Source organism: Gracilinanus agilis, chromosome 2, assembly GCF_016433145.1.
Source record: "Gracilinanus agilis isolate LMUSP501 chromosome 2, AgileGrace, whole genome shotgun sequence".
NCBI classification, from domain to species: Eukaryota; Metazoa; Chordata; class Mammalia; order Didelphimorphia; family Didelphidae; genus Gracilinanus; species Gracilinanus agilis.
The window spans coordinates 489,676,730-489,699,681 of record NC_058131.1 but is presented as its reverse complement, the minus strand read 5'-3'; the positions used below and the strand labels follow the sequence as shown (position 1 = coordinate 489,699,681).

Sequence of the window (22,952 nt, the reverse complement as noted above, 5' to 3'; positions counted from 1 at the left end):
GACTATCTGGGGGAAAATATAAAGCAAATGATTTACTTGGCATTTTTAGATTCCATAAATTCGATTATCTGTATCCACATCTGTACATAGTACATCAGATGTGGTCTGATCAGAGAAAAGTACAGTAGGATTACCATCCTTCTATTCTTATACATTGCTTTCCTTAACACATCCTAAGATCACATTAAACTTTTTTAGATGCTATTTAAGACTGTTGACTTATTGAACTTGAAGTCTATTAAATTAAAAATTGCAATGCTCTTTAGCCAAACTGTTGTCTAACCACAACCACCTCATAGTGTGCTTAAAAGCTTGATCCAGAAAAGGCCATAGATTTGGAATCCGAGGACTTGAGTTTGAATCTTGGCTCTTTCAGTTATCTCCATGTGATCATAGACAAGTCATTTCATCTCTGTAGACTTGAGTTTCTTCAAAATGTAGTTGGAAATGGATTAGACAGTCTTGAAGGGCCCTCCTAGCTCCAACATCCAATAATTACATTCATCTCCTGGCCTCTGTTTCAACTGTTAATTAAGACTTCCCATTGTTTCAATAGGGAAGCTTATGAGAAAAATCAAAGACAGGCATCTTGTGGCCTGTGTTTCTTATTTAAACTTCTTGGCAAGCTTTTGGAGCTTTTGAAGGCTTTGTGGAAACCATAGCTAAAGGAATCCTCTACTTCCATAAAAGGAGCAAGGAAAGGAAGAAGTCTTAATTATTTAAATAAAATTTCTATTTTTTTTTTTAAGTTAACTCTAGAATTTAGACAACTAGAAAAACAAGGTCAGAGTAAATCTAAGTAGCTTGAAAGTTAATTTTTTCCAAGCCCCTCAAACCCATTAATAATCCAAATTGGTTATCCTCACTCATTAATAGAAACTTCCAGGTCATTCAGCTATTAACTTCAGGGAACCAACAAATAAAGAGCCTAAGGGAGGAGTGGCTAAAGAGACTTCTCAGCATTGTGGAGGCTGTCTCTATGCTGCAGCAGCCTGGAACTTAAACAAAGCTTTCTCCACCCTCCATTGGTGGTGATGTCCAAGGAATTTCCTAAGCAGTTTTGTTTTGACAGGTGTAGAACCAGAAGATAAATCCAATAACCCAGCAGCATAGAGGCTTTATAGCCCTGTATATAGGTTTGTGACCCATGTTATAGCTAGATTTTGGTTTAAAAAAAAGACCTTTCACTGGGTTTAAAAGTAACACTAAATCTCTTTCAAGAGGCTATGGAGTTTATTCATCAAAAGGAGTGACAAGCCGAATCTTCATTAAGCTGCTGATGTAGGCTGGAGTATGAGGGAGGTCAGGGGCTCCCATTATCCATTCAGACTGTGACTGGCATCCGTGGCCTTGTGATGTGTGGGCTCTGCAAAGCCTTTGTCTGATTTCTATGGCTGTAGCCTCAATTAGTAGTTCAGTGTGGTTGTGGAGAGAGACCAAGGGATGCTGGTTTTAATCCCGGCTTTCCTTTTAATTTGATTTTCCTTTTCCTCTCTTCTATCCATGACTGGTCTTATAACTTACTGTGGTGACTTTAAGGCTGTGTGAGTAAGGGAGGAAAAGAGAAAGGATAGCCTTTTGCCTACTTTTCAGTGGGGAGTAAGGGTTACCATTTTGTAGTTCCGGGATATTGAGTCTTTCCTCCTTTATCTAGCAATTGTGATTATTATGGGGGAATGTGTCAATTCAGAGAGGTGCGTGGAAAATCAGATTTCCTTCCCTGCCAGGAGCCCCTCAGAGAAATAAAGGTCTCCATCAGGGTGAATAGGGATCCATGTAAGGCTCTGCCATCCACATTAACTCAATGGACACTGGTGGAGACCCTTATTTCTCTGAGGGGTTCCCGGCACTTCCCTTACACCCAAAAAGTTTGGCTGTAAAAGTCTTTCATTGTATAGCTCTGAGATAAAGGGAACCATAATTACTTTTCCCCTAAGAATGGCTACTGACAACTAATTCCTGCCTAATTTTGCCTTACTATCTTCCAGTACTACTTCATGGTGTTATCTTATCCTCTTAACATAAACACAGTCCCATTGCATTTTCTCAAAGAGGAGCAACTGTGGTTTTGTTTATATTACACAGTATTGACCTTATCTGCTGATATTTCTGGATAGAATCAGCTTCTGAGTATTCTATGCTAGTGAAAATGGAGCACATGAATACATGAAATAACAGAAAAATGCTCCATGCTTCCCTACCTAGTATTGCCCTACCAAATACAAAGACTCATGAGCAGTTAAATATTCTCTCACACTTGGATATATCATACCCAGGTCCACTTGGTAGAATGCTGAACAGCAGTGAAGCAGGACTTAGGGAACATCTCTTGTGATCTCAGCATTGTGATACAGATGTAGTGGGAGGGAGCAGAGGAAGGGGTAGGGAAAAAAGGATAATCTATGATCCTTTGCACTTTGTCTTTGTAACCCTTGCATCTAGCACATAGTAGCCACGAGATAGCACAGTGATTTGGAATCAGAAAACATGTTCAAATCTTCCTTTAGGCACTTGCTAGCTGAATGATCTTGGGCAAGCCATTTAACCTCTTTCTGCTATGATTTCCTCATCTATAAAATTGGAATAGTAATAGCACATACCTGCTAGGGTTTTGTGAGGATCAAATGAGACCATCTAGGTAAAGTTCTTTGCAAACCTTAAAGCGCTTTGTAGATGCTAGTTATTATTATTATTAATAAGTGCTTGGTGAATAATTGCAGATAATTACCCTTGGGGGGGAGTAAGGAAGACTGAACTAACAAAAATGTAACCACAGAAAGGGAGTCATTAATGTGTCTTAGAATTCAGATAGAAGACCATTTGGATGTGTCTTGGATCTCTCCATGCCTTGATCTGCCCTCTAAGATCCTCCAGTCCTTACAATCTGCCTTGCCTCTATTCTTTGCATTCCCCAAGTACTATCATTTTAGTTGTTTCTGTAATCCTTCTGAGCCTTACTATCTTCTGTTCTGCAGCCCCCTTAGAATTTTCAGGCCTTTCCATTTACCCTGAAGCTGAACTATCTTTTACATGTTTTCTCCCCCAATTAGACTGTGAGTTCCTTAAGAGTCTCACTTTTTCTATTTTTCATTGGTTAATAAAACCATTTTCATTCATTCATATTTTCTACAGTATTCTACACATAGTAGACTCTTGACTGGATCATATTCATAGAATTGGGATAGGGGCTAGGAATTTGGACCTGTGTTTTCACTGGGTAAAGGAACTCTTCTATCAATGAAGGCTGTCATCTTCACTATGACTTAGAATCTTAGAGAGCTAAAAATTTAGTTAATTAAAATTTAAAAAATATTTTTAAAGGGGACAGCGAGGCAGCACAATGAATAGAGAGCCAGGTCTGGAGTTGGAAACACCTGGGTTCAAATGTGGCCTCAGACACTTTCTAGTTGTGTGACTCTGGACAAGTCACTTAACCCTGTTTCCCTAGCCCTTGATCTTCTGTCTTATAGCTGTCACTAAAATAAGGGTTTTGAAAAATAAATTTTAAAAAAAGTAAAAATAAAAGAATCTTAGATGACAGACTAAAACCCTTGAGAGTTTAGTGACTTGCACAGGATCAAAAAGCCAGTATGTATCTAAGGTAAAACCTAAACTCAGGTCTTCTTGACTTTAAGGTTAGTTTTTTATGCTCTTCTAAGGAATAGAACAGTATATTGTATTCTATCTTCTCCATTCCCTCCCACATCTTTTGAACCCACGAAGCTATATAGCACCATTTCCTTTGCTTCTTTTAATATTTTCCTTTTGGGTAGCTTGCCCTGTTGGGGCAAATGGAGTGGAAATATATTATGAGATAGTAAAGTGTTGCTTTTCTTTCTTTTTTTTCTCAGTGGAAGGCATGAAAGCAACCACATTCCTAAAAGAGCATGCTCAACTAAGCAGTATCTGTGCTAACAAGTTCTGTGGCTTTTGCCACCCAATCTTCAGGTTAGTCAGGATTTACCTGTTGGTACTTGTGCAGTTTACAGACTCTGCCTCAGGCACTGACTGATGAAATAAGATTGAATCAAGACCAATCGAATTCTCAAAATTATATGGCTTGAGTTCTTCCTCTTCTCTCTCCCCGAAATGGTTTAAGTAAGAAATAGACTGCTCCGTTTCTTTGGGCAAAATTCCTAGTGGAGAAACCATTTGAAGAATGAGGTTGATAATGATAATGCATACTTAGGTGCTACTTCTGCTACTCTGAAGTTCACAGTGTTCTAATTATATTACATGATTTTTTTATCTATATAAATACATATATGCATTCTTAATATTCAGATGGACATGTGGTATTCTTTTGGAAGTTCCTTCTAGTGATGCAAAAAAGCAACCCATCCATGCCTTCCCTTCCTCTAAGACGTATGCCCTTGTCCAAGAGATCCATGTTATATGCTGAAGGGCTTCTTTGCTTTCTCCTAATAATGTTTGATACCAGTGTGGAGCACTCTGGCTATCCACTTATAATCCCTTGATGTGTAACCAGGTCATCCTCATTTTTCATGCAATTCATTGGTGATGACATCTCTTACTTCCATTCTTCTGAATTCTTCATTAGTTAACAGTCACTAGCATCTTATAATGGTCATTTGTCTTTCCATTGCCCTCTAGGAAGGCTCTTTTGGTAACTCCAAACTTCCCATTAAAGCAAAAAGCCCAGCTTTTAAAAACCTTGTTACTAGTATTACTACATGGCAGCAATTCATGGAATTCAGCAGCATCCATAGAAATTAAATAATATGGTAATAAAGTAAAGATGCCTTTACTTAAGAATGTGTGTGTGTGTGAGAGAGAGAGACAGACAGACAAAGATAGACAGAGAGACAGAGAAAAGAGAGAGAATGAGAGAGATGAGAGAAGAATGAGAGACAGACAGAGGGAGACAGAGAAAAAAGAGAGAGAGAGAGAGATGAGAGAGAAGAATGAGAGAGACAGAAAAAGACAGAGAAGAGGGAGGAGGGAGGAAGGAAGGGAAGAAGGGAGAGGGAGAAAGATCTTGTATATGGAATATCAAGAAACTGAATGCTGTAGTTGAGAGAGAGCTGGCCTTGGAATCAGAAGGATCTGGGTTCAAGTTCTACTTCTTACCTATAGCAGCTATGTAAAATTATATGAGTACTTAGCCTCTCAGTGCCCCCAAGCAACTCTCTTAGGCTATGAATTGCAGAGCATTGGTTGATCTATATTGGTGGTAGAGAATTCCTTATTTTAATGGGAATTCTCCATACAAATGAAATCACATTGGTCTAAACTAATACATGTCACCACAGCTCACTGCTTTTGATCTTAGATAATGATTCAGGGGAGAGGGCAGGAGAAGGGGGTGTTGATGTCCTTTCATAACCAAAGGCTGTGTGTGAGTTGAAGTTATTTAACCAGGAGAAAATGGGAGGTCACTGACCTCTGGGACAGAGTGAATGATTAATTGATCCATGAAGCACTGGACTTATGATTATTTTCTGTTGGAACCTTGTATGTAACATTATCAACTAAGCTAACTAATCCACTTCAGACTAGATAACTATTTAGATAGAGGCTTCTTCCCCAAAAAGCCTTACCCTTATTAGTAAGGGTGCTTCAGAGCTAGAGCAGAAGAACACCAACCTATCAGGGCCTATTAAGCAGAGAAGGCTTTGAGTTTGGACCAAAGGAATTAAATGTCATCTAAGAACTAGCCTTAATAAGTTCCAAGTGGCTCTAAAATAGAAGGTGGTTCATTTTGTGGGAATTTTTTGTCAGTTATATTTAATATTGAGCTTATTAATTTCCCCTTTAAAGCTGCTCCTCCTTCCTGGTGTCACAATTGCTATGTATAGTAAAGCCATTTATTTAGTCTCCTACATCTGAGATTTTAATGCTAACTTTCAAGGTATCTTCATCCTGGAATCACCATCTCACTTCAACTGTGCTTCACCTCAGTCATGACTCAGTTCACTCTCCTGACTTCTCCTTTTCCTCACCAGCCACTTTACCCTACCCTGCATGGATATACCTCACCCTACCCTGCCCCTCTCCAGCTCAATTTTATGTATTTTCTTCTTCCATTAGAATATGGACTCCTTGAAGACGAAGACTGTCTTTTTTGCTTATATTCATATCCCTTGTATTTGACACAGTTCTTGGTACAAAGAAAATGTTCAATAAATGCGCTCTCTCTCTCTCTCTCTCTCTCTCTCTCTCTCTCTCTCTCTCTCTCTCTCTCTCTCCGTCCATTTATGCCTCTATCTCTTTGTCTCTATCTTTGACTGGACTCTCTCACTTCTCATAAATGATCACTTATCAAGTCCTTTGATTCTCCCTATGCCAACGCTCTTGCATCTGATTCTTCTACCCACCATAACACAGTTCCTCTTTACCACCACTTGGATTATAGAAAGAGCCTCCTTATAGGACTTTACAACTCAATTGTCTACTCTCTCCAATTCCTCACAATTCTTCCAGATTTACTTTCTTATGTGTAGATATTCCCATGCCTTTCCTCTACATAGAACCTTCCACTGCTCCAAACATTCATGGATGTCCATAATATGATGCCACTGCAGACTTCTTTCACAATACTCTCTTCTTTTTATGCTATACTTTAGTCAAAATCACAATTTACCCACAATTGCTTTCCCAGTATCCATGAATTTCTTCACAATATTCCCCCAGTCTGGAAACTATCAACCAGTTCTCCTGAACCCATCCCTTTTCAGCTGAGTTAATTTCTAGTCTTTAAAGCTAGCTCTTCCAAGAACACTTTTTGTTCCTTCTAGTTAGTAACCCTTTCCCTGACTCCATATTGCAATTTTCTTGTACCTCTAGTGATTTTATTATGTACTATGGTTGTCTTATATTCCATATACCCTAGGTAGGTAGCATAAAGATAGGTTCCATGCCTTAATTAAGCTCTTCATTTCTTTAGGCAACTGATACAGTGCTCTTCACTCAGTAAGTACTTACTAGATATTAAATTCAATTTATTCATTATCATTAATTGAATTATTGAATTCAGTTAGTTCTGTTGAGTTTTCTAGTTTGAAAACCAGCTATACTAGGGTAGAATAATGCCTAAAAACAGCATCTTAATTATAAATTTCTATATGTAATCTATACTCAGAATGATAGTATTGATGAAATCATAACTTTGTATAAAACCACAAAAGACAATAATCAATAATAAGCATTTACTAAGCACTGTCCATGGTCCAGGCAGTGTGCTAATGAAAATCAGAAGTAAAAATTCTTGTTAAGGTTCAGGGAGGTGGCTCAGTAGAAAGAGAGCCAGACCTGGAGGCCAGGACCTGGGTTCAAACTCTGACCTCAAACATTTCCTAGCTGTGTGAGCCTGGGTGAGTCACTTAACCCCAATTGTGAAGCCCTTGTCCTTCTGTTTTAGAGTTGTTTCAAAAGACAAAAGTAAGAGCTAAAAAACAAAAACAAATCTTAAAATCTAAGGAGAGTTTACCTGGAGCATTGAGTGAATGTGTAGTTTGGACACATAGCTAGCATGGGTTTGAGGTATCACTTGAACCCAAGTTCTGATATTGAGGCAGGGCCTCTAATCCACTACTATACCATACTATCTCTCACCTTGCTCATAAAAACTACTTAATAAATATTTGTTCAATTGAACTGAAAGTATTTTCTTTGAATTTGAAAATAGTTCTTGTGGATAGAGAATTATAAGCCAGTGCTCTGGCAAAATTATTCTTTTTCTCTTTAACCCTTACCGTCTGTCTTAGAATTCATATTGAGTATTGTTTCCAAGGCAGAAGAGTAGTAAAAAGTAGGTAATTGGGTTTAAGTGACTTATTTGTCCAGAGTCACACAGCTAGGAAATGTCTGAGGCCAAATTTGAACCTCAATCCTCCTGACTCCAAGCCTGGAGCTACCCCTGATATAATTATTCTTGAGAAGGTGGAAAGAAAGAAGTTTGAACAACTTTGTGTATAAATGAACATGTGAGTTCATGTTGATGTGAATGAAAATAAACTATGGAAACAAGGAATAACCTTTTTCTTAGTCCTAGCACTTCAAAGGGATGATTTCCAGTACAGCTTTATTTCATTTTGTAGAATAGATGTGTTTTTGAAAAATCAAGTATGAAATTAATTTCTGTAGCTTTCAGGGCTTTCTCAGGCAGTGACTGAAGAAATCAGAATATGGTAGGAGTAGGGGAAGAGATATAGCTTTCTGGGTAAAGTTTTAGGCTTTATATTATAAAAAAAATTGAGATTAATTGATAAACAAATCAATTTATAAATAACCCCCCCCTACATATACATCCAATATCACCCAAGGTAAAGGTGATATTGATGACTTTTCTTCTCTCTCTCTGTTTTCATAGACCCTCAGGTCACCCTTTTATAACCTCTTTTGTCTTTGTATAGAGAAAGGGCTAAAGAAAACAGATGAGGGCCAGGGTTCTAGAAGTTCTTCTTTTCCAAACACTCTCATTGTCCCTGCTTGCTACAGAAAAATTTACCTATAATTTGAAGGAATCACTTCAGACTTACACCAATAGCTTTCTTGAGGTGCATGGATCATCTGAATCATTTACAAGAGACTTTCTTATTCCAAGAGGACAAGCAAAGAATCATTTATTAAATGTTTATCACTGTTTGCATATTTATTTAAAATCAAACATATGATACAGTAGAGTCCTATTTATGTATACAGTTGGGTAGTACAGTAGATAGAGTGCTAGACTTGTCATTAGGAAGATATGAATTCAAATTCTCCTTGGGAACTTAGTAACTATTAGTAAAATGAGCCTTGGCAAGTCACAACCTCACTCAAGCATAGTTTCCTCATCTATAAAATGAGTGATTAAAATTAGCACCCACATTAGGATTGTTGTGGAGATCAAGTGACATAACATAGGTAAAGCATTTTGCAAACCTTAAGGCACTATATAACCATTAGCTATTATTAATATTGTTCTTGAAAGCCTCTTCTATAACCCTTACACCCATTTAAATGGGATTTTTATAAATGTGCTGTAATGAAAATAATCTAGGAGTCTTGAGACCTGGGTTCTATTTCCAAATCTACCACTAAGTATCTCTTCTACCTTGGACAAGTTTCCTCATCTCACCTTGAGACTTAATTGCCTTGCCCCTGAGATCAACTCTCTCAATTTTTTCCCATCGGGAAAATTCTATGACTTTGAATCTATTGCTTTTACAGAAATATGTAGTTCTGTATCTTGAATCTTGTTATCATTCCTGTTTGCCATTTTTGTTTTGTTTTGACTTGCTGAGCCAACAACCTCTCAGTTACTTATTCATTCATTTCTTTATTTGTTATATATATTATATATACTGAGCACTGCTTATGTACAAAGGAGAAAACAAAGACCGTGTTATAAACTCCTTGAAAACAGGGTCTATCTATTAGTGAGTTATATACAAATCAGTATAATTCAGAATGGCATATGATAATTACATAAGAGAAATATAAAGCTCTTTGAGAATGCAGAAGAGATATTTCAGTTTTATAAGGATTCACTTTATGTTATAGTTTCCAGAAACATCTTGTGGCAAAAAGTGAGGGTTATCTAATTATCTTGGCATAAAATAAGTGTTTGGACTGGTTTGTGCCGCATTAGACATCCTGTTAGACCTCACTTACTCAAGTTCACTAATTCTGATTCCCTCTTAATCACTATAAAAAAAAATGAGGGAAAGTAAAGTGGCCCCCAAACAGCTTTATTATAAGTGTAACAAAACCTCAAGGCTGATAAAACCCCTGAGATTCATAAACTTGTTTTATTATGGTGGTTGTGATTGTGGGGATGGGGAGGAGAGGAGAGAGAGTGATGGATATTGCATTAGTATTTTGACATTTTGAATTATTTTCCTTTGTAATCCTATGTATTTTATTTTCTGCATTTAAATAACATTATCTGACAAGGGACCTATAGACTTTATCAGATTGCCAAAGGGGACTGTGACTCAAAAATAGTTAAGACACCCCCCCCCAGATCTACATAGTACTATAAGAAAGCCCTCTTTTATTCCAGATTATGGGTATGCCCTCCTTTAAGGAGTCATATGAGTGCATACATCATACATACACATCCATATATGTACACACAGACAGATATGTATACGTGTGTCTGTGCATGTCTATACCCACATATATCTATCCTTATTTATACAATTTGGAAGTGATTGTTTATTCATTGAAGGATTCCTCACTTCGCAAAACATTGTCTCTGGGTCTACTACATAATCATCTTCCACAGTGCATTTACAATAGGAATATTTGCTTAAAAAAATAGTTTCTAACTTCCCAGGAATCAAACCATTGTAAAGTAAGGTGTTACCCGTCTTTGGAGCCTGGTGGATAGGGCAGGGCAAGAGCCTGAGACTAAAGTCCTTTTTCATTGAATCATAATCAGATTTGCTTTCTTCAGGCTATACTGAACCATTTGCTCTAGGAGGTCATTGCCTTTTCACCCATTTCTGGAGACTATTAATAACTGCACGTAAGAGGCTTGCTCTAGGACCACCATATAATGAATGTTAGAAGGGGGCAGCTGGGTGGTTCAGTAAATTGAAAGCCAAGTCTAGAGATGGGAATTCCTGAGTTTAAATCTGGTCTCAGACACTTCCTAGCTGTGTGACCCTGGGCAAGTCACTTAACCCCCATTGCCCAGCTTTTACCACTCTTTTGCCTTGGAACCAATACACAATATTGATTCCAAGATGGAAGGTAACAGTTTTAAAAAAAATAGTTAGATATGTATATTTTAAAAGAGTAAAATGTTTGTATTTCCCTTTAGAAAATAACTTCTATTATTATACTGCTTTGAAACCTAATTATCTAGCTGTTATTTGCCCATCCAAAATGCTTTTACTTTAGGCAATTGCTCTGAAAATGCAGTATTTTTTTTTAATGGAATCAAAAGCCACTGAAATGTCCCTGTCTGTCAGCTTCTCTTGGTTCTCCCTCCCTCCCTCTTAGGGTGTGCCGATGCTGGGAAAGCCAGTGAGTTAACCTGTATGGGTTGGTTGGTGGTGGTTGTTTTTTTTCCTATTGGCCCATCCCACACAGACAAGAGGACTGAGTGGCAGACAGACAGCCTTGGGTCCTGCTCAAGCATGCAAAGTGCATACCTACACAGGCACACACGCAGACTCCCTCACGCCCCCCCAACACACACACACACACACACACACACACACACACACACACACACACACACACACAGAGTCACATCTATTACCTACCACCTCAGGAAGAGACAGAGCGGCACAGCCAGCCTGGACCTGGGGAAGTGCTCCGTGCCGTCTTATTGGTAAGTACAGTGAGCAGAGGACTCCATTCATCTCCCTTAAATGCTTCCACACTGGTCCTTCTTGTTGCTTGTCCAAATGAAGATGAGAACTTTTACAAAAGGCCTGCTGATTGCTGTTTGCGTCTTTGGTTGACTTCTTGGAGGTTATGGGACAAAGAAAAATGTCTTTTCATTTTTCTGTGAGAGATTCAAACTCGTAACCTGATATCATGGTCTTGGAATGAAACTTGACATTACCTTGCTGAGTAGTATTTAACCATTTATCTCTAAAGGAAAGGATTATAAAGATTTATTAACAGGTTTTGTGAGAAGAGATGTGCTAGGGATTGTCATGTACTTTTCAGTACCTGTGCCACTCTCAAAAATATGGGAATGATTAATATCTCTAGCTAGAGCCCTTAAATGGAGCTGTAAAGGTGTTCTGTCTCTCTGTTAAAAAAAAAATACAATGAAAAAGTGATTAAATGTTTATTGAATTCAAGTGGTGGGGTGTAGGGCAGAGTTTGAGAAAATAAAAAAAGGAGAAGCAGTAAAATTATAAAGAGACTCTTTATACCTTTTAACATATAAATGTTGGTGCTTTGCTGAAAAAAAAAAGCAAGCCACAAGAAAAGAAATCAGAATTGCAATATATAATGCTGAAAAAACAGGGATCTTTGTAAAATAGTCTGTAGGATGCTTTGGAAACAGAAGGAGGTGGCTGGGGAGCGGGTTTTTTCTGTGTCAGCAGTGCCAAGAGCCTCTCTGTTCACTTGCAGTGGGTGAGTGAGCAATTCATTTTAATCAAGCACTGCATTGTTAACTTGGGGCATCTGTTTCAAATATTTGTCCTAAAAGTTAAGTAGCTGATGGCATTGGCATGTAAAAGAATGCAACTGCTGCCCTCAGTTTGAAAAATAATTCAGACTTTGGGAACTGGGTGGGTAAGGAAAAGTTTTCCAAGCAAGGGAGAAAGATGTTCTCTTTGTGGATCATGGGAAGGTAAATTTGATACATGATATTTTTTTAACAACCCTGTTATTTTTAAACAGCCATGTGAATTGCATCTTGATTACATTAAAGTGTGAAGTAGCTAAGTAGTTTTAAAGAAGAATGGTCTAGGAAATCAGAATCTAATTGCTCAGGCCAGAAATACTGGTACACTCTTACAGTACACATATGTCAGTCTGACACCCAAGCCTGATCAGCTTTTTCTCTGCAAACAGATGTGACACAGGTTTTTATTTGGTTCCGTGTGCATGGTCAGTTTTGAAATTAAGCTGTGGGGCAGTTTATTCTTGCTAAGCTGGATATTTTTTGAATAGGGATTGGTCATGATGTGAGGTTGCAGACCCTTGTTCATAAAAGGAAGACAGGGAAGGGCCCAATTTTGTTCCTTTTAATAACAACTAGCATTTATAGAGTGCTTTACAATTTGCAAAGCAGCTTACAAATATTGTTTCGGGGCAGCCAGGTAGCTCAGTGGATAGACACACAGGCCTGGAGATGGGAGATCCTGAGTTCAAATGTAGCTTCTTAGCATGTGTGACTCTGGTCAAGTCATTTAATTCCCTATTGCTTACTCCTTACCATTCTTCTGCCTTAGAACCACTACTTAGTATTGCTTCTGAGAGAGAAGGTAAAGCCTTAAAAAAAATAGTTTTCCTGTTTGGCATATGAGAAAACAATTAGACAGGTTAAACAACTTGCCCAAGGTCATACAATCATTGTTTGAGGTCAGATTTGAACTCAAATATTCCTGTTCTAGGTCCAGTTATCTTATCTACTGCTCTACCTTTAATGATGAAAAATGGAATATTCACAAAAACAAGGCCCCCAACTAAACTTCCCCCTTCTCCAAATCAACTTTTGAAAACCTCTGCCTAGGGAGAAGTTCATACCCTCCTGCTCCTTCTCCTTCTTTTCCTTCTTTGGAATTCTTGAAACAAAGGTAAAAATAACTCAGAGAGGTATTGAATGAGAGTTGAAGAAATAACACTAGATGGGGAGGCAGAGGGAGGGAGTTTATTGTTCAGTAACATCCAACTCTGTTTGTTTAGCAAAGATCCTGGACTGGTCTGTCAGCCTGGGTCCACATCATTTTGTTTTGTTTTCCCAGATTACATGTCAATTCAAATTTTAATATTCACTTCTTGACATCTTGCCATCATGTTCTTTCCCTTTCACTCCTCCCACCTCCCCAAGAAGACAGGTAAGGTGTTATAGGTTGTACACTGATTATCCTATAATACATATTTCCATGTTCATCATGTTGTGAAACAAGACTCGTTACTTAAACTGAAACAAAAATTCATGGAAGAAATAAAGGAAAGAATGATATGTTTCAATCTGCATTTGGATTCCATCTATTCTTTCTTTGGTAGTGGATACCCTTCTTTATAATGAGTCCCTTGGAGCTGTCCTAGATCTTTGCCTTGTTGATGATAATAGTTAAGTCATTCACAATTGTTCATCATACATTATTGTTGTTACTGTGTACAACGTTCTCCTGGTTCTGCTCACTTCATTGTGCATCACTTCATATAAGTCTTTCTAGGATTTTGTGTGTGTGTGTGTATGTGTGATTATCTTATTTGTCATTTCTTGTGGCACACCACAACTTGTTCAGCCATTCCCCAATTGATGGATATCCCTTGAGTTCTTTGCTACCACAAAAAGAACTACTATAAATGGTTTTTGTTCAAGTATGTTCTTTCCCTCTCTTTAGGGATACAGATCTAGTAGTGGTATTGCTGGGTCAAAGGGTATGAACAGTTTATGGCCCTTTGGGCATGGTTCTAGATTGCTCTTCAGAACAGTTATATCAATTCACAGCTCCAATAACACTGTATTAGTGTCCTAATTTTTTCACATCCCCTCCACATTTATCATTTTCCTTTTTTTTTTTTTGTATGGCACTTTGGTGGGTGCGAGGTGGTACCTCAGAGTTGTCTTCATTCTCATTTCTCTAATTAATCACTATTTGAGGCATTTTTTTATTGACTAAAGATCATTTGAATTGTTTGTTCATATCCTTTGACTGTCAATTGGGGAATGCTTTGTATTCTTACACTGGGATCAAATCTTACCTAATACAACTTTGTAGCCATAGGCAAGGCCTTGTGTCAAGCTCTGTAAGTCTCAGTTTACTCTCCTATAAACAAGTAAAAAGTACTGGACCAGATGATCTTTTACAGTCTCCTCCAACTCTCCATCTACAATCCTGTGTCTGAATACTTCGAGTTCATAGCTCCAGAGCTCAAATAAACCTCCTAATTCCAAAAGGTTCAAAAGATAAATTTCTGTCACTGATCAGATACAAACAAAAACAACAAGCATTCCTAGGTTTGGTATTTCAGAAGTGATAACCATTAGCTTCTGGTAGCTATTTTGCCCACTCTGTATAGCAAGCTGCATATTAAGTACAAAAGCTTCCTCTTGCTCTCCAAGCTCATTTTCTTTCCATTTATATTACTTATGAATATGAATGAATGAAAAATGTCATTTGTACATTTTATAAGGTAATAGACTTCTCAACCTACTGGTGGCCTGATCTTTTCTACAGATCTATTCAGTACCCCCTCCTATTAACATTAGAGTGCTTTTTGGTGTTTCTCAGAATCTAGTTGCATTTTACTCCTGATTTTTGGTTTTTGTCTTTTTCCATTGAGCTTACTAGTATATTAAAACCTATAACAATGTAAATAGGGGTGTGTGTGTGTGTGTGTGTGAGAGAGAGAGAGAGAGAGAGAGAGAGAGAGAGAGAGAGAGAGAGAGAGAGAAGAAGGGAGAGATGGAAAGAGAGAGAGAGAGAGAGAGAGGGAGGGAGAGGGAGAAGGAAAGAGAAGGAGGGAGAGACAGAGAAATTGAGAGAGAAGGAGAGGGAAAGAGAAAGGGAAAGATAAACCAAGGGTGACTAGAGTGCTGAGGCCTGGAGTCAGGAAGACATGAGTTCAAATCTAGTCTCAGATCACTTAATCTCTCCCTACCTTATTTCCTTCAACTGTAAAATGGAAATAATAGTACTTCCCAGGATTGTTGTGAGGATCAAATGAGATAATATTTATAAGATGTTTAGAAGAGTCCCTGGCACATAATATGTGCCTAATAAATGCTTGTTCCCCAAATTTTTTTAAATTCTTACTTTCTGTCCTAGTAACAACTTAAGAAGGAAGGGCCAAGGCTAGACAATGGGGATTAAGTGACTTGTCCAGGATCACACATCTAGGAAATGTCTGAAGCCAGATTTGAATCTTCCTGGAGCTCTACCCACCTAGCTGCTCCTATTTCCCTAACTTAGCAACTGTGTTTAAAGTCTCTGTTCTTTTTATTGCCTTCTTCATTTATCAAAATCCTGTCATGTGTGCAGATGGATAACTCAACTGTAACTTAGAATCTTAGAGATTTGCCTGGGTCACTGAGAGGTTAAGCAATCTGCCCAGTCATACTTGCCAGTGTGTATTAGACACAGGACTTAAGTCTATGTCTTCCAGGATCCAAAATTGCCGTCTGTCTACTATTCCAGGTTTCTCTTCCCTCTCCTCTTCTTCCATGTGTGTGTGTTTGTATACATTTTTTTTTTTAAGTATTTCAATGGATTTGTGATCTCACTAGTGCAGCTTTTGCCTCCAAGGTTGCAAAGGATTCGTAACTTCCCATCCTGTATAACTTTTATCCATATACCCCCATAAATCATTGTGGGGGAGAAAAAGGGAGTTCACCTAACATGCTGGAGGCTTTCCTCTAGATCTTTAAACATTCCATGGGTAACAGAAAGGTCAACAACAAAGAGTAAAGATGCATATATACAAAAATATTTGTAGCAGTACATTTTGCGGTAGCAAAAAAACTGGAGACAATTGATGGGTACTCATCAAATGGAGAACAGCTCAACAAATCATGCTATATGAATGGAATGGAGTAGAATTACCAAAGGGAGAGATTCAGAGGAGCCCAGGAACACTCGTGTGAAATGATTGTACTATGAAGGGAGCAGAACCAGGAGAATAATTTAGACACCTATAGTAATTTAAAGGAAAATAAGTTTTAAACTCTTGAGAACACCTGAGAACTCAGACCAGTGACCAGTCAGGGCTCCAGAAAGCTAATGATGAAGTATACCTCATTCCTTATGCCAAAGAAGTGATAGACTGGAGGTATGGAAAGAGGCATATGCATTCTTAGACACAGCCAAACTGTGAGTTTGTTTTGCTTAAATGTACTTATTTTTTATAAGGAAAGACTTTTGTTTTGGAGAATAGGGATGGTAATGATAGAGATTTCTTCTTTTTTTTTTTTTAAGAAAAGTTAATATGGTTACATGATTCATGCTCTTACTTTCCACTTCGCCCCCCAAACCCCCCCCATAGCCGATGCACATTTCCCCTGGTTTAACATGTGTCATTGATCAAGACCTATTTCCAAATTGTTGATAGTTGCATTGGTGTGGTAGTTTCGAATCAAAATCCCCAATCATGTCTGCCTCAACCCATGTGTTCAAGCAGCTGCTTTTCTTCTGTGTTTCCACTCCTGCAGTTCTTCCTCTGAATGTGGGTAGCGTTCTTTTCCGTAAATCCCTCAGAATTGTCCTGGGTCATTGTATTGCTGCTAGTACAGAGGTCCATTACATTCTATTTTACCACAGTCTATTGGTCTCTGTGTACAATGTTCTTCTGGCTCTGCTCCTTTCACTCCGCATCAATTCCTGGAGGTCTTTCCAGTTCACATGGAATTCCTCCAGTTCTTTATTCTTTGAGCACAATAGTATTCCATCACCAGCATATACCACAATTTGTTCAGCCATTCGCCAATTGAAGGCAGACCCTCCTTTTCCAGTTTTTTGCCACCACAAAAAGCGCGGCTATAAATATTTTCATACAAGTCTGTTTATCTATGATCTCTTTGGGGTACAAACCCAACAATGGTATGGCTGGATCAAAGGGCAGGCATTCTTTTATAACCCTTTGAGCATAGTTCCAAATTGCCATCCAGAATGGTTGGATCAGTTCACAACTCCACCAGCAATGCATTAATGTCCCAATTTTGCCACATCCCCTCCAGCATTCATTACTCTCCCCTTCTCTCATTTTAGCCAATCTGCTAGGTATGAGGTGATACCTCAGAGTTGTTTTGATTTGCATTTCTCTAATTATTAAAGATTTAGAACACTTTCTCATGTGCTTATTGATACTTTTGATTTCTTTATCTGAAAATTGCCTATTTATGTCACTTGCCCATTTATCAATTGGGGAATGGCTTGATTTAATGATAGAGATTTCTAAAAAGAAAAGAATAGGAAGAAATGAACATTGCTGAAACATTGAAAATATAGAAAAAAGTAAAAAAGTAGAGGGGGAAAGTTTAGGAGACACAAATAAGTAAGACAGCATTGGTGTTATACGTTAAATTTAATAGGTAACTTTAAAAGAAAAGCTTTTCAGAACAGATACAAACATTTTTCTCTGGTGTATTAAAGTGTTCATAATTTAAAAAAGAATTTAAAAAATAGCATGTGGATAAGAAGGTAGCACTTAGGCCATCCATCTTTTATTCTTCATTCTCACACTTTGACCAATCTACCTTTTCTGCCATTGTTCCAGAAAGGGGTGTATCAGTCTACTCCCTTGTGTTTTCTCTTATCATCCTTATAACTATCTCGAGACCAAAGTTCCTCTCCTTCATGGCCACTGTCCTATGTGTGGTTTGTTTTGTTTTGTTTTGTTTTTTTCATTAGAATGTTAAACTTCTTGGTGGTCTGCTCCTCCAGACTGCGGTCAATAGAAGCAATATAGGCAAGCTTTCTCATAACTACTTTAGCAAAGATTTAAAAAAGAGCCCCTAACAGAGAAATGATCAAGGAATCCAAAGTACATTTAGCCCTGGTCCATACAAAGAGAGAGCTAGAAGCCTATAGGCACCAGGTAAGAGGTCTAGACAGAAAAGGTCTGGAGCAGTATGGGAAGCTTTCCAGCTCAGAATCTAGGGACAAGCCAAGGAATCCTAGAACTTGAAACTGGATTGCTTCATCCCCCAACTGGGGCTCAAAAGCATGCCGGTGCTCAGATATGTAAGAAGATGATCAAGGTGTTCCTTTGATCACCTTGCCCCAATACAGACCAAACTGCACACATATGCCTTGTTTAATATCCAGAAAGATCTGCTACTGTATTCTAAGTAGGCTTTATGCAACCAGAGATTATGTTAAGTCCCTTACTAAGGAATGTAGAATCTTCCTTTTGGTCACTCAAATGCTAGACCCTTGAATGCTATGGAGATGGAGTCAGCTATCAACTGATGGCTAAAATAGCATGAGGAGAGACATGCAATCATTCTAAGCTCCCTTCTTAAAAAAAACTTTTACCTTTTGTCATAAAATTGGTACTAAGTAGAGGTTCTAAGGCAGAACAGTAGTAAAGGCTAGGCATTTGGTGTTAAATGACTTGCCCAGGGTCACACAGCTATATCTCAGATGTTTTTTATACCTTCTCCTTATTATACTCCTATCTACTGACTGCTCTTTTTACATATTTATGTTCTAGACACCATTACCCTTTAATGTTCATTGTAACCACCTCTTGCCTGTTCAAATTCCTAGGGTGTTTCTGCATAGAATGCCATCTAAGAAAAACTAAAAGGCAGTGGGGAATAGACTTGATAGCTCATACTGAAGGGCAGTATTTTTCTTCTGCACCAATGTTAAAACTATGTGACATCAGTGAGGTGGAGTATAGTGGGGAAGGAAGGAAGTATTGTTTAGCTGATAAAAGCCATAGATGAGGCTGAAAACCAAACTTTTTATAGTTTCTCATAAGTAAAGAGAAAAATGTGACCAACCATTGACAACTACATTTTTCCCAATCCTAGGTGAAGCAATGATTTTCCTCTAATCGTGTGGTTACCTCTCCATGCTCATTCTTAGTTCCCTGTCATCCTAAACATAGAAACCTCAGGTGACTGATTTATAGTTAGTAGTTAGGGCAATGAGATTCAATTCTACAATTAAGCATCTACATGAAAGATAAGAAAGTGAGTTCCTTGCTGACAAGGACCATATTTTTTCCTTTGTATCTCCACTACTTAGTACCTGGCACAGAGAAACATTTGATTAATTGCTTGAAGACAGGAAAGCCATTTTTTCCCTAGAGCTGGCCAGGGTACCCTTGCATGGAGATGAAAACATCTGCCTATCCTGGAACTTAGGAAGCACTTAATAAATAATCATTGATTTATTAGATTAGATAGAAGAATTTATGGAAAGGGGGATTATTTCAGTAGACATATTTCTCAATAGATAGAATTAGAACCCAAATTCCCATAAAACGTTTATTCTCATCCCCATCATAGGCACACATATATTTGCTGAATGTATCCAAGAATATCCTAATGTACCAGCATCCCACTCACAACAATAGGGCCACCTGGGATCTGGAGCTCATTGGGTATGGCGTAATTGAGAAAACCTAGTTGCTGCCACTTCTCTATACCTGCTTCCTTCCTCTACTTGCTTCCTGGTTTTTCCCCTTGGCTCTGAAGCAAGAGGAAGAAGGAAGCATAATCCACTGGCTTGGTTGCCTAGTTTTCAGGGCATGGCCCTCTTCCAGATGCTCTCTGAGGTGCTGCCTTTTCCACACCAGTGGTAATTCTTGTTGAAACACTGTTCCTGTCTTAGTCAGGTGGGCTGTCTGCCCTCCTCCTTCTGGCTCCCAGGCGGTCTTTACTTTTTCCCAAGTACTCTAACTTGCTTTAGCCCAGTCAAGGAAAAGTCACCTAGGCCTTCCTCTCCAAACTCTCCTTCCTTCTTGTCATATTTTGATTACTTTGGTCACTTTCCCCGCCTGGATCAGCCCCTGATATTCAGCCCTAATACAAAAAATTTAAATTTTTAAAAAATTCCCCCCAATTACATGAAAAAAGTTTCCAATATTTTTCAAAGAATATTGAATCTCAGATTCTCTCCTTCCCTCCCTCTCCCCAATCCCCACCCCTCTTGAGATGGTAAGCAATCTCACATAGATTTTACATGTTCAGTCATGTAAAACATTTTTCCAGATTAATCCTTTTGTGGAAGGAAATGCAACTAGAAAAAAATTAAGAAAGTGAAAAAAAATTTGCTTTGGTCTAGATTTAGATTCAATTCTTTTTTCTCTGGAAGTAGATGGCATGAGTCCTTTGGGATCATTATGTATTATTGTATTTCTGAGAATAGCTATTATTCATAGTTGTTCATTGTAAAGTACTCCTGTCACTACAATGTTGTCCTGGTTCTGCTAATTTCATTCTGCTTCAATTTGTGTAAGTCTTTCCAGATTTTTCTGAGCTCCTCCTGTTTGTCATTTCTTACAACACAATAATATTCCATTACAATCATATATTATTACCTTAGCCATTTCCCAGTCAATGAGTATTCCTTCACTTTTCCAAATCTTTGCCCTACCCCCACAAAAAAGAGCTGCTTTAAATATTTTTGGACATATAGGTTCCTCCCACCACCACCCTTTTTCTCTATCTTTTTGGAGTACAAACCTACTGATGGTATTGCTGAGTCAAAGGGTATATACTGTTTTGTAGCTCTTTGGGCAGGGGTTCAAATTGCTCTTCTAAATGACTGAATCAGTTCACAACTTCTCCAACAAAGCATTCATATCCTAGCTTTCCCATATCCCCTCTAAGTTTTGTCATTTTCCTTTTCTGTCATAATAGTCAATCTGGTAGGTGTGGGGTGATTCCTCAGAGTTGTTTTAATTTGCATTTCTCTAATTAATAGTGATTTAGAGCATTTTTTGCATCACTATAGAGAGCTTTTATTACTTTGTCTGAGAACCAAGCAAATAATTTTTTAAAAATTCAATTTTAAATTCTAAAAGGTCTTTTGGTCACCAGTTCTTAAATGCTACCTCCAGCCCTTTATGGCAAAATATTGGGCTAGGGGAGCAGGATCCATTTGAAATAATGCTTTTTTAGCCAAGAAGATATGACTAAAAAAGTTGTTTGGTATTTAGGGCAAGAGAATGGAATTGATTAAAAGGGAAGCCTTTATAAAGTATGTATATTAAAAATAAAGTTTGTGTTACTTTTTAAAATTAAGTTTAGTTAAGTTCTAGTTTCTTCAGTTTGTTTGATGAATAAAATAATGTTCTTATTCAACATTCAATAAATATTCCCCAATTAAAAAATCTCTATGTTCAAATCCTCAATAAAATATACTCTATTTCTGGACAGCAACTTTGCTCAAAAAGATTCTCGTCAATTGGAGAATGGCTAAACAAATTATGTTTGTGAATGTAATGGAATATTATTGTGCAATAAGAAATGATAAAATTGATGGTATCAAAGAAAACTTGAAAAATCTATATGGTATGCTACAGAGTGAAATGAGCAAAACAATGAGAATGATTTATATAGCGATGAGAGTATTGTAAAGACTAAAAACTTTGAGATAATTAAGAACTCTGATTAGTGCAATGATCAACCACAATTCCTGTACCATAGAGGAGTAATAACAAACATGTCATGTACTCATAGGAGTGTCATAGTGATTTGGAGTCAGACTATACTTCTTTGTTATCAAGCATCTCTTTCTTTGGCAAACAAAAACTCAGGGTAACAAATGAGAACATTATTGTTTAGCAAAGAATTTGCCTAACTTCTTTCCCCTGTGGCTCATTCCTTTTCTGATTTCTTTTATTTTTTTCAGTGGGCTGTGTGGGTTGGGAAGGATAGGAAACTAAAGTTCTAAAATGTAATTGAGATTACAGATGGCAGATGGTGCTGATACTTATTGATAATAATAATGTACTTTATTTCTGGCAAAGTACTCTACAGTCTTTTGTTATTGGTCATCCTTCATCACTGGGTCCCTGATTTATAACTGAAGAAATCAACGCACACAGAGAGAGAAAGTTACTTGCCAGAGGACACACAGACTTTAATAAACAGACATTAGCATTTAGGATGTCTGGATTTTCTAGCTTTTGTCTACCTCCCAGATTCATACCTACTAGACTATTACTTACACAGTTATATTTATGTGGTGGTTTACTTTATAAAGGACTTTATGCATCTTGAACTGGCTGTCCTATGGACTTCTTAAAGTCAACATGTCCAAAACTGAACTCATTATCTTTCTTCCCCTCTTATCTTTCCTCCAAATTTTCCTATTTCTGTCAAAGACACCTATATCCTTCCAGTCCCTCATGCTTAGAACCTAATTGTCATCCTCAACTTCTGACTCTCTTTCACCACCCATATCCCATCTGTTGTCCAAGACTGTCAATTTTACCTTTGTAAATCTCTGGCATACTCTCCTTTCTCTCTTCTAATTTGCCATGACTGTGCTTTGGGTCCTTATTTCCTTATGCCTGTACTACTGCAATAGCCTGCTGGTTGGTCTGCCACAAGTCTTTCCCCACTCCAGCCCATCCTCCATTTGTCTGTCAAAATGATCTTCCTAAAACCCAGATCCAGCCATGTCCCACACCTTACCTATATATATTACCACTCAAGTAAACCCCATGGACTCCTACCTCCAGGATCAAATATAAAATCCTGTTTGTCATTCAAAGAGCATCATAACATATCCCAACACCACCACCCACACATACATACACATATATTCTCTCTCTCCCTTTCCCTCCCATCACCTGTCTCTCTGTCTTTCTCTCTCTCTCTCTCTCTCTCTCTCTCT

General features: G+C 37.9%; 1 protein-coding gene across 1 annotated transcript in view; it reads left to right on the top strand.

Moving 5' to 3' along the window:
- Positions 1 to 22,952, top strand: part of STON2 (stonin 2) — a 131,181-nt gene that overhangs the window by 53,948 nt on the left and 54,281 nt on the right. The gene's annotated exons all lie outside the window — the stretch shown is intronic.